This window comes from Oreochromis niloticus, linkage group LG14 (genome assembly GCF_001858045.2).
Source record: "Oreochromis niloticus isolate F11D_XX linkage group LG14, O_niloticus_UMD_NMBU, whole genome shotgun sequence".
Classification (NCBI taxonomy): domain Eukaryota; kingdom Metazoa; phylum Chordata; class Actinopteri; order Cichliformes; family Cichlidae; genus Oreochromis; species Oreochromis niloticus.
This window is the reverse complement of record NC_031979.2, coordinates 8,713,822-8,727,348: the sequence shown is the minus strand read 5'-3', so window position 1 is coordinate 8,727,348 and position 13,527 is coordinate 8,713,822. Positions and strand designations below refer to the sequence as shown.

The 13,527-nt window shown below is 41.9% G+C and overlaps 1 protein-coding gene across 2 annotated transcripts in view; it reads right to left on the bottom strand.

Annotated features, from left to right (window-relative positions):
- dpf1 (double PHD fingers 1) overlaps nt 1-13,527 on the bottom strand; it is a 50,204-nt gene that overhangs the window by 13,863 nt on the left and 22,814 nt on the right. The gene's annotated exons all lie outside the window — the stretch shown is intronic.

Below are 13,527 nucleotides of genomic sequence, written 5' to 3'. Positions count from 1 at the left end.
CAAGAGCAAAGATGGTGGTAAAATTTACCTTGCTTGGGAAAAAAAGGTTTAGAAAACCTTTTATCGAGCAAACACGGCAAACTTTTTAGTGGATCAGAACTGACTGGAGATTCTTAAAATGTAATTTTTATGTCCAAAACAAATAGACAGTACTTCACAATAATTGTCCAAATAGCTCCCAGAGGTATTCAGAATAGCGGCAGAGTGCTTGCTTCAGCTCATCTAAATGTTTGTACAAGTGTTTTCAACGCACAGATGTAGAGTGATAAGTCATTGTCCTGCTATGTTTCAAATCCATCCATCCATTCATTTTCTTCCACTTATCCAATTCGAGGTGGCTGGAGTCTGTCCCAGCTGCCACAGAATGAGAGGCAGGGTACACCCTGGACAGGTTGCCAGTCTGTCGTAGGACTAACACAGAGAGAGAGAGACAACCATTCCCACTCACGTTCACATCAATGGGTAATTGTAAATGAATAAATAACTCCACTACCTGCAAGTCTTTGCCCAGAGAGAACCCACACAAACACGGGGTGACATACAAACTCCACACAGAAAGGCTACGACCAGATGGTGGACCTTCTTGATTCCTGTGAGACAACAGTGCTAGCCACCCCATCACGGTGATGCCCTGTTACGAATTCACTGTAAATAAAAATGTCAAGCTTATGGTAAGACTGGAGGAAAAGTCAGAGGGTGTTACCACCATACTTAAAGAGACCTTCCAGTCTGAACCAAAGCACTGGACCAATTAACTCAAGCTCCCACACGCTAGCGTGGATCCTGGGCCACATGTGCAAACCGTGTGACGATTTGTTGCTCCATAAAAATGAAGCACAGGACACAGTCGATCAAGAGCGCAATGATCCTGGATGAGGATGCCGCAGCTATTTAAGTGTATTTACTTCTAAAGAAACCAGTGCAGCCAGATGTTTACTGCAGGAGGATGTATAAAGCTGTAGAGACATATGCGGCTTGCAGGCCTGGAGCCAATGCAAACATGTTTTTGTCTTCTTGTTCTGGTCAAATAAATTGCTTTTATCTTCACCGCTTTTATTTGGGCTCACTGCTGCTGACTGGACCGCACAATTCCTGGCGGGATAAACTAGACAGACACACATGTGGATACACACACATGAATGAAACACATTCAAACTGTATTTCATCTGTGTCTCTGTAGTTGGGTGTGCACGTGCAGATCTTTGTTTGCCTTTGTATTTCTGCATGTGTGTGTGTGTGTGTGCTAGGAGGCCCCTGAGAGTGAATCAGCAGGTCCTGATGCATGTGAGTGAGTCGGGGCTGCCCGCTGGCCTGCCTGCGTGGAGGAAAAAAACTCCATCAATGATTAAACGCCTGTGGCCATGTTTCAGAAGCTGCCTGCAACCACAGACACGCCATTGCCGGCAAATAGTGGGAGGGAAGGAGGGAGAGAATGGCGATAGAGAGAGCGAGGCAATAAAGGGGGGTGAGCTAATGAGCAAAAATAAAAGAGATATATACCAAAGAATGAAAAGACTGGCAATCATCAGGTACCTTTCCTTCTCCTTCTCTTCCTCCTCCAGAACCCCTCAGTGCAGTTGGCTCTTCCCCACCCGTCCCCTTTTTTTCTCTTCACCTCCATCTCCAAAATTTTAACCTGCCTCAACCACCGTTTCCTCTCCTTTCTTTCTTACCTCCATATCTCATTCCTATACCTGACTGTCCTTTCCCTCGCTCCCTCCCTCCCTCCCTCCCACCCTCCCCTCCTCTTCCAATTACCAGGAGGAGTATGAGCAGAACCGCACACTTCACAGCTTTCAAGTGTTGGAGAGAGATCCTCCTGGGAATTATCCAGCAAGAGATGAATCCTCAAATGCTCCTCACCCCCACCTCCTCTCCCCCTGCTACAATACCTACCCTTCCCCATTCTTCCCCATCCCCGTGCTTATAATTTCTCTCTCCCACCCCGTCTCGTTTTCTCTCTCCTTTCCTCCTTCACGCTGCTCCTCGGTAACCTTGTGTTTTTTCGCCCTCCGAGCAACCTCACGCCGTTGTGTCTGCACAGCTGAGGTGTGTCACATTACTTTTTGCACACTAACTGTATTCGCTCAAAGTTATTTTTGTCTTGTTTGCTTTTTTAAAATTATCGTTATTAGTACTATTATTAATGGTTTTATGAAACTGGGGATTTCTCACAAAGAAAGAGGAGAAGGTGTTATTTTTAAGTTGCTTTTTCATGTTTTGATTCCTCACCAGAGCGTGCATTTTTCCTATAGATAAATACCAAAAAAAGCAGCATCATTTTAGATGCACATCACTGCCCATTGAAAAAACAAGCTAAAAATGTTATCTAGTCATAAAAAATCTTGTTTTCACCTTTGTGGTTATGTATTACTCAGATAATCTGAGCCTTTTGATTTGACTACTTAAAGAAGAAAGAGAAAATCCAAACATTTGGACTTTCATAGAGCAATAAATGTTAGTAACAAAGAGAATACATTTCAATAAATCATTTTGTTGCTGCTGTTTATTGCAGTCACATGCAATGGAAATAGTATAAAGAAATCTCTGCTCTTTAACTCCTTATTTAAAGATCATATGGATGGTGGAAGGAAATAAAAAATACAGAGGCGCCATGAAGAAGTCATGACTTCTGTGTCTGTGAGCGCTGCTCAAATTAACCCTGAATTCTTCTCCCCAGCATTGCTCTTTTTTCTCTTACTTACACCTCCAGCGTCTCTTCCTCCTCCTTCACCCCTTTTCTCCATTTCCCTCCAACGCTAACATGAAACCAGCGCTTCAGCCTGACTGACTGGTTGATAATCTCCTCCTTTGGCTGACCACAGTAGAAGCCTCATTAATTTAGCGCTTTCATCCGAAAGGGAATTACCCTGGCCTCCCCACACACGAGATAACAGGCCTACCTGTTGACTTTTCGCACTCTCTCTTTTCCACCTCACTTTTTCCTTCAAATTTTCTCATAATTTCACTCCTTTTTCCTTCCTCTTTTTTTTTATTCAGCACATTCAAGCATGGTATTGGCATGACATCTGCTCAAACTGACTGAATTTACTATGATGTTTCATCTTCTTCTGTCCTACCGCCGTTATGTGCAGATACACAAAAAGGTAAGCTCGGCCATTGAGAAAGAAACGCGCGTTTCCATGGATACCACTGTCACAAAAATACAAAACTTGATTAATCAAGGTTGAGGTTTAGACAGGAATTAACAAGTGATGTCTGAATGCTCTCGTCCCAGCGTCTGTCTGGTCTTTACGATCACCGAAGGCAGCAAACGCCCCTGTAGGGCAGGTGCAGATGGGAAGAAGACATGAGGATCAGGTACAAAGGTGAGGGAAGAGAGGAGCAGGGGAGGATTTCGGGAACAGATGAGGCAAAAAGAAAGAGAAAAGAGGATGAGGAGGGTGAGGAGGAGGAAGCACAAAGGAGAGAGGAGGTATGGAGGTAAAATAGAAAAAAGAAGAAGTGGCTCCTGTTGTATCGGAGCAGCGGCGTGTGAAAACACACACTCTGCACTCCTGTCGCCTCACTGCTTAATGAGGAGAGCTTCTCGGGAGAAGCGCATGCACGCACATACACAACGCCAGCGTCTGCGCACACGGGCAAAGACACCCGCGACCGCACGCATACAGTAGAGCGCACGCGCGCACACACCGAGATTTACAACCAAGCCTTTTTAATAATAACTTTTGCCGTCCAGTTTCAGTCCCATCCCCCTCTTGCTCTCTTTAATGTGATGAATGAGAGTCCCTGTAACCCCTTGCAGCCACACACACAGACGCGCACACACATGCAATTACAGTCTGAGATATCGTACAGTTTTACCATGAAACAAAGGGAAAAGAAACAAGCAACATATAGGGCACAAATCACGTCAGACTACATTCACACAGATGCAAAATCCCAAATGCTCAAGAAGACATTTTCAGAGGTTTTTTTATGCAGACAACGAGGCAGAGATGCAGTCAGATGGAAACCGTCAGTCACAGATGAAAAGTCACTAGCTTCCTTCCTCTCTCGCTCTCTCTCGCTCTCTCTCCATCTTCCTCCTTTCCCTCCTTCTTCCATCCTCTCCCCCTGTCTTCCTCCTTGCACTTTCATGCGTTCTCATTATTGCTGCTGCTCCCTCTGCCTCTGATTCGATCTCTTCACTCTGCTTCATTGTGCTTCTTCTTCTTCTGTTTTTTTTTGTTTCCCTCTTCCTTATTTGGCCTCTCTATTTTTCCCCCCTCTGCTTTACTCTCAAAGAGGAAATTGGAACTCTTTCCTGCAATCCATCTGTTGTCACACTGGTGCCTGCACCGGTGCCATCATGCTCTGTTCTTATTCTGTTTTTTCCCCCAGTTTTTTTTTTTTTTTTTTTTTGCTTTTTTGCACCCCACCCCTATACACATACAACTACACATACACAAGCACCACTTTTACTCATGTCCAGTCAGCAGGTTGCGTAACTCCCAATGCATTGTGGGACTGGATGCATGCATTTCTGTGTGTGTGCAATGTGAGCTTGTGCTCTCAAAGATGACATTGCAAAGTAAAGAGGACAGAGGCAGTTTTGGTGCATAATAAAACTTGATCTATGGCTGCGTTGTAATCACACTGACCCACAGGAACAAAGATACACACACACACACACACACAACCACACACAGGCACACGCACACACAAGCGTACAATCCGTCAGGCTCTGCAGTATTCTGATATGTGCACATTTAGCAAACAGACACACACAGACGCACACTACCACCCCATAAATCATGCATGTAAAGAAATCACACACAAACGTGCACACGCAGGAAATGCCGATGCGTGCAAAACTTTGTGCACACACATGCACGCTCTTACAAAGAACCGCTCCGTGGCTTGTGTCCCTGTCCGCAAAGAGTTAAAATGCAAATTATTAATCCTATTTTGTTCCAGGGACAGAGCCAGCTGGGAATGTGACTGTGAAATCCTGTTTGAATTGGGCCCTACTTCACATGGTCCACTATGTTAGGAGTGTCAGCCCTGCGCTCTCACATGGAAATGTCAAAAATGACCAACCGGGGGTAAAAAAAAAAAAGAAAAGAAAAAAGAAAAGAAAGAATAGATATGCATACAAGAGCAAAAATTTGTCAAAAAAAAGCAGAGCACAGATTGCATTTTGTTGTGCCACCGCAACACTGAAATCAAGAGTGTGAGTTTCTGTAAGTGGTGGCATTATCTTTGCGTTTAATGCTGCTTGTGCTAACTACTAATTGGAATTTTATTCTGGACAAACAAGAGCTGCAAGTGGCTTCATTACTGTGCGTGGGGGCTTGGCAGCTTCCCAGGAGTAACAACGCAGTAGTTTAGACCAAGTGCAAAAAGTTTGCATCCCTCAAACCTTTTACTTCTCGCTCTTTCTAATGTTTGCATTATTCCGTCAATAATTTACAAGCGTGACGTAGCGCTCAAGTTTTACGGCTGCGGTAAATCCATTCACCGACAGAAAACTAGACAGCAGGAGATGGATGGAGGGTGAGCGTGGATTTGGCACGGTGGTAGGGGAGGGGTTGTGGTGTGGTAGTGTGGGAGGCTTATCCAAACATGGCCAAGACAACTGAGGGACCACAGAACAACCATCCAGCAAGCCACAACACCACATCTTAAGACAGAATACCAAATGAAGCAGACTCCAATATTACCCTGCCTTCACCACTCCAACTGTCTGAGGGGATCTATATGATGAATCATGAAGAGGGTTTTTTTTTTCTTCGTCTTTTTTTCTCTCAGTCTGTTTAACTCTCTGCTTGTCGCTCTGCTTCTCTCTTTGTCTGTTGTCTCTCTCCCATTCTTTATGTTATTTTTAATGAACTCTGCACCCCCTCCTGCTCCTTCTCCCTCCACTTCAACTTCTTCCACCCTGCCTTCTTTCATTCTCTCTCCCCCTCTCCCTCCTTCCATCCTTTTTCTTCTTCTCTCCATAGCTCTCCTTCCCTCCTCCTCTACCATCTATCTCTCACTCTCTTTCTCTCTCTCTCTCTCTCTTTTCAATGTACATAACAGTGTACTCTTTAGGAGGGAGCCCTGGCGGTATCCATGGCAACCGGATTGCTAGGCAACAGCCGTTTCTCCCTTCCTTTTTCCTGCGCCGTGCAGCAGCGGCAACAATCAACCAATCAAAAGCTGAGAAGGAACGTTCGAGTACATGAAAAGTTCAGAACACATCCAGAAAGCAATGAATGCTGTTTCCACATGTGCCATCGGAAAATACGCACAATGTTCTGATGGATGCACCAGCGACACAAAAATATACACCAACCTTTCCAGTTTAATGAAGTTGTCTGCATTGCGGTGAATATTCAGCTACTTTTTAAGATTTTTTTTATAATTTGTCTTATAATCGGATCATTTTTTTATTTTTATGTCTTGCTGTTTCAACCAAGTCAGGTCAGTTCAATGTAGCAAGTTTAACGTATACGTTTCCTGCATATTAAAGCACAATGAAAGGACATGACTTAAGCTAAAAGTTTAATTAGTCTTTGAATTGAAACTTAAAATCAGCCATGTGTTTAGGTTAGAGTGGATGTCCGTCTGTAGGTGGTGTTTAAGACCAGCATGATCTCATTCCAAAACATGAGATTATCAGGAAAAACTATACTTTGTTGATGTAATGGAGAATATATTTCCATTTTTACCTGTCACAGGATTCATGTCTTTAATGTAGTAGGATGTAGTGTTTTGGCTGTACCACATGTGTTCTCTAGACTCCCCAGAGAGGACAGGTCAACCAAGGGAACACAGTGTTAAGATCATCTGTTGTATCTGCACAAAAAAAGACATTTTTCTAATCCTAAACAAGTAGTTTCATTGCTTAAACACAACAGAGTGGCTCTGGTTCCTAAACTTGAGAAGTTTTTAATGGCTAAATTTAACAAAACAACAAATGAAGTGTCAAAGTAACGGCAGAAAATGTCTATAAATGCTTCCAGGGGACTCGAGTTGTGGGTCCTGGGGACAGATGAAATGACTTAATAAGCCACCAACCCCTACAGTCTCCAGATGCAGACTTTTTTGCCCCATTCAAGCTAATAAAACTTCACTTCCTGTGAATGTACATAAAGCAATAGATATGAATGCAATACGTTGAACGGGCTGAGATATGAGAGCAAAAAAAATGAAATGAAAAAAAAAAACTGGGCTTAACTGTGTCCATGAAAACGAATCACAGGTATGCATTTTACGAGTTTGTCAAAAAATGTCATAAGACTGTTAAAAAAGAACTATTAAAAAAAATCTTGGAAAAACATGGAAGATGTCTTTTTTTACAGAATTTTTAAAAAAATGTCTTTAAACTGTAAAATTCTATGTGTGGTTAAAAAAGGGGGAAAAAATATCCGTAAAAAAGTAATACGAAAAATACATTCATTTTAAAACTGTGTTCTTAAGCTGGAGGGTTTGTTTTTTTTTGACCATGTATGCAATTAAACCTCTGGCCATGGAAAGAAATTTAGGAGACATGCTTCAAAATCTTATAAGATGAAGCTAACAGTAATCAGAAGTCTATTAAACACTAAGGGCATTTAAACATAGACAAAATGAGTGCATGAAACATTAAGCCATTGCTCCACTTTGTCCCTAGGACTTACAGTCAGAGCCATCAGGTTTTGGTAGCAAACAGCATTTAGTGCAAAGACTTCCCATCTTACGAGACTCAGCAAACTGACAAAGACTAGTCCCAGTAGAGACACACATCTGTATCTGCCCAGTGACACTGCTATAAATGTCAGCGCAATAAACACGAGAGCTGCCGGAGTCTTCCAACACCTCAAATCACCTTTTCCGATATTCCGAAGAGAAAGACAGATGGAAGTAGAAAGAGGGGGGGCACTGCTGAGCACAGCTGAATGACAACAGACACAAAGTGGGTAGTGGCCATTTCAGGTTCTCAGTGTTTGGTTGATCAAAATTCCTGCTTCGCTTCTGCCTGCAGAGAGCAGGAGGAGAGCGGGGAGGCCATTTTGAAACACAAGAAAAAAAATGTAAGTGGGGAAAAAAACCACAACAACCAACAATGGTGAGTAGGAACAGAGGGATACTGACCTTCAAAGGGCTCAATTACATGTCTCACTCACACACACAGACACAAACACGCACACACAAATTTGGAGTTGGGTGTGATTGGCCATACAGCACTCTCACGCAGCTCAGTGTCACAGAGAGGCGTGCGCACAATCATGGACATGCATTGTGCGTGTGTTAGGTGCATTTTTTTTAATAACACACACACATACACACACACGCAGACACACACATTCTGTGTCCCTGCTGCTCTACACCGTAGGACCGTCTGTCCGTCCAGATAAAGTGGCCTCTGAATCTCAGTTCTGATTTGAGAGAGGAGGCTTTAATGACAACTACACCCCCGTCCCCCTCTCCTCCCTCCCCACTCCCTCCCACACAACCCCCCTTCTCTTTTTGTTTTTTCTTTTATTTCACTCACTCATCCATTCCTGTATTCACAGGTGCTGTTTTGCTCCGTTTGGGTTCTTCTCATTTTATCTACCCATCTTATATCCCGACTCTTCTCCCATTATTTTACTCTTCCTCGCTCTCTGTCTCGCTCCCTCTTTTTCCTGCTTTTCTCTATTGATGTCCACAAAACCAATTTTCAGGTGGATAGTGCAGGGCCGACCTCTAAAGTAAACATCCCCCTTACTTCTCCCCCCTCAGCCTCCTCCCTCTCGTCTCCGTCTCCTACCCCCAGCCCTCCAACCATCACACCAATGCCAAAAAAAGACCCCCACCTCTCAATATTCTGCTCTAACCTCCAGCCTCTTCTACTTCTTCTCCTGTTTGGAGAAAGAGAAACATAGTATGTTGTGCGGTCATGAATTTTAATGGCGCGGCTCATTTTTGAGTAAACAGTATATCAGCTAGGATCCAGGAATACATGGAGGGTTAGTAACGGTGGTTGATTTTAGCGATGGTACACACAAACAAAGAAATTAATTATAAGGAAAGCCAAAGCAGATGGATGAAGCAAACGGAGAGAGAATGGAAAGCGGGAGGGGGGTGCAGAGCAAGATGAGGAAAAGAAAAGTGGTGAAAGATGGACTCGGAGAGCAAGAGGGAAGGAAAAGCTCATCTCCTCGTGGAATAATCTGTCGTTTATCACGCTGATGGAAAAACAGAGAGAGCGAGAGAGAGCAGAGAGGGGCGAGGCTCCAAAAAAACCCCAAACAGACTTTTATAGTTTCTCTAATAAGTTTGTGTGTTTTTCGGCTCACCCTTGTGTGTCGGGGATGCTGCATACATGCTATAGTGTCTAGACAGCCAGAATATAGCATGAATTATGCATGCGGGGTTGCTCTCATTCAAGGGAAGCCGTATTAATATTATTACATATGTGGCAATATACCAAAAGATGGAGGGTGGAGGGTGGTGGAGCCTCTTCCATGGCACTTGGCAGACTGGGTAAATGTAAAATGTTGCACCCATACACACACACACACACACACACACACACACACACACACGTGCACATATATAGACACACACAAACACGCACATCAATGCATTTACACTCACAGAGTCTTGCAAATGCATATGCACTTGTGCATTTGGAGTCTCTCTCTCTCATACACACACACACGCACACACACACAAACACACACACACACACACACACACTCACACACACACTCACACATACAAACACACCAACCAAAAGGCTAAGCTTTCTTTTTCATTTCAGCAGAGAAGATTGCGTTTTCTGAAGCCGCATGTGCATGTGCATGTGCGTGCATGCATGTGTGTTTGACTGTGTGTGTGTGTGTGTGTGTGTGTGTTCACGTGACCATGTGTGTGATTTCTGACTGCTTGGGAGGGAGTGATGGGGGATATTAAACAATTCAAATGCTGTCTCTCTTGCTCTCCTCCACTGGAGAGACCTAATACTGCAGCCTGGCCACACACACACACACACACACACACACATTTTACAAACACACTCAAAGATATATATAGAGAGAAATATATATATATATATATATATATATATATATATATATATATATATATATATATAAAGTATATATATATAAAGGACTGTTGTGTTCTGTCAGACAAACGGCCAGTTTAAAAACACAAAACACACACTGCCAATTAATTGAGGCAGCGTGGTTTCACTGTGGACATTGTTGCAGTGCAGATAATGTGGATGTGTGTGTTTTGTGTGTTTATCTGTGTGCTCTATTCTGAGCAAATTGCTTGTTTTAAGACCAGGAGGAACAAAGAAAGAGGATGATTCGTCTGTGCTCTTCTTTCAAATGTCCACAGCTATTTCTTTTTCCTTTTTTTTGTGAACAACTGTAGCCAATTTACTCATGATTACTGACCAAAACACAATCTCCCGTAGGATAAATGCATGCTATTGTCCTTAAAAGAAGTCTTCAAAAAACAAACAAAGCACACAAACAGAAGACAACACTGAACGCCGAACACGGCAATAGAAAACTGGCCCGGGGGATGAGAACAAATAGCCAAAGAAAAAAAGCCGAGCAATTTTGATGCTGGAGCTGACAGGATCAAGAGTCGAGGCCTGATTCACAACCTGTTCATAGAAACCTAAATATTTGCTTTACTTGTTGTTCATTGGCACTTATTGCTCTCTTATCGTACCCATGATAGGTTTAGCAGAGCCTTTGTAGCCTTGTGCTAAGTGCAGGCTTGGGATGCCAAACACCCACAGCAGCGTTCTGCATATACTACAGTACCATTCAGTGAATCACACTGCAGAGGTGATCTCTGGACATTCTCGTGCCATATAATGTCTGTACAAACCTGTGCCCCTCCAGATTTTACAGAAGGCCCCTTTATAGCTTCAGGAAATCTGCCAGTTTTCAATAATTCTCACACTTACGTCTCACAGTTCATTTTATTTAATAGGTAAAAATAACAGAGGGAATAATGTGGCATGAGAGGAAACCGAGGTGAGTTTTAAAGAGAATAAATGTCCACAGAGGTGTGACTTTTTTCATGATGCACAATAATGTGTTAAAGACAGTTGTAAGCAATTACATATATATTGACTGCAGTCTAATAAACTGCTTCATGTAGTGCCTGGGCCTGGGCTCCATTTCCCAAAGGCATCTTTTTTACTAAGACTGTCGTCAGCAGACTTACAATGGGCCTTAAAATGCTTTAGGGAAACAGGGCTCTGTTTTGTATGTGCAGCCTCACTGGAAAACCAACAGGAAAGCTACCATTATTTATGTTTGTTACACCTGTGTCATTCCTGGGACAAGTTTAAATGGTTTCTAAGAAAAACGAGTGAAAAATAGGGGCAGTGAACATGATTTCTTTGACGTTATCAAATGTGATGGGCCTTTTTACATCAAGTGTTTCTAAACTACAGTTTACTGCATTTGCCAAACCAGGTATGCAGCTATTCATTTAAAAAATCAGTCTGGCTGAGTGAACAGCGGTTAAAGTATGGCTTAGGCATAAAAATTGAGGCATAAAAAAATCTTTCTTCATTAAAGTCGAATAATCAGCTTGTTTAATTTGTGCCTTGCTGGACTCACTGGTCCCTGCACTGGAAGGAAGCATTTGCATTGCATCTTAACTCACAAGGTGTCTAATTAATCCAATATGAATATAATTCTGAGAATTGTGATCTGGACGCTTCAGCATGAGCTAAAATAAACTGTATAACACCTTACATACTTTACAGCTTTGCTTCAGTTTGTAACAGGACTAATAGTCTGGATTTCAAGCACACCACAGCACTGAAACTGTGCTTTTAAAAGTGTTAAAAAACCTCTTAACGATAAAAATTACTGACCTAGAGGATTCTGTCATTTTAGTATTCATTCATGTAATTTTTTAAAACCTTAGCCCTGATTTTAATATTGTATTTCATAGTATTCTTATTTCTCGGCTTCTTCAGAATCAAAAGAATTGTGCTGAAAATGGTTTAAATGTTATTTAACCAACAAAAGTTTTACAGTTAGACTGGGGGTTACATCTTCCTCAATAACCCTGTGCTCATATGGGGTCCCCCAGGGGTCCATTCTTGGCCCAGTCTGTTTTTATACTCTCCCCTTGGGCTCAGCTTTTTAAAAACACGGTGAATCATGTCATTGCTATGCAGATGACTCACGGATTTATATGCTACCAAAACGTAAATTCCCGATTCTTCTGAAGACCTTACTGGATTGTTTGAAGGATAGCTTTAAATTTTCTTAACTTAAATGAACAGGAAACAGAAGTCATTGTGTTTTGACCTTTACAATATTGTCCCTATAAGAAATTCTAAAAACCATTTGCAATAATCTAACTTGTGACAAATACATTAACACAGTCATTAAAACTAGATTCTTCCATCTCTGATACTAGCAAAAGTGAAACAATTTCTCTGATTCGGAAACATTAAAAAAGCGATCCAGCTTCACTATTATAATAATCATTATTCAGGTGTCAATTTGTCAGTGCTTAGCCGACTCCAGTTAGTCCAAAACGCTGCAGCACGGTTATTAACTGCCACACACAAGCAGGACTACATATCTTCCATATTCAAGCCCCAACTGGTCATGGCAGACAAATGCTCCTCTCTGAGCTCAGTTCTGCTGGATGTTTCCTCCTGTTAAAAGGGGAGTTTTTCCTTCCCACTGTTGCCAAGTGCTTGCTCATAGGGTGTTCTCTGATTTTTAGGGGGTTTTTTGTATTATTGTAGGGTCTTTACCTTAAAATGTAAAACAACTGTTGTTGTGAATTGGTCCTATGCAAATAAAACTGAATTAACCTGAATTGAATTAAATATTTGCATTTTAAGTTCTTTTAACTGTGTTGTGTTTACTCGGGTTTAGTCACTTTATATTTCCTTTCTTAAACTCTGACATTTTAACAGCACTTGGACACACTTGTGCTTTAAGCTTAATTGTAACATCATCATGGAAATGCGCTCACAATGACCATGCTAATGCAGGTGTAATGTTTGTTAAGCGCACCACCTTAAACATTTGTGTTACTATACACACACCATACAAACAGAGAATGGGAATGCATATACCCATTGCAAAACTTTGAATATTAATGTTAAAAAGAATAATTTGGAAGATGCCAGTGCAGCTACCCATATTTTTTCATTTTGTTTTTGTTGTTATTAATTCCTTTTTGTTCAGTCAGAACTACAAATATGAATGTTGTGAGATTAGAGAAAAATCACTATATACACTAGAGTTCATATTTTGGAGCTAATGAATGTCACAAAACGCTAGTTAATGGTTTAGATACTTTAGTCAGTCTGAAAAAAAATTTCATCTGTAACCCAGCATAGCTGTCGACATTCTCTTCAAGAAGAGCTGAAGGCATTAGCGAGCGCTATCATCATTACTACCTCATGATATTATGGACCACTGCATTAAGAGATTCTCATTAGGCCCTTGATAGCTGCAGCCATATTGCATCCTGTAAACTAAAATGTACATACACTAGAAGTTGATGTCTAAAGAGTGTGATGGAAATGCCCCTTACTGTAGTGTGACTTGTAAACTAGCACTT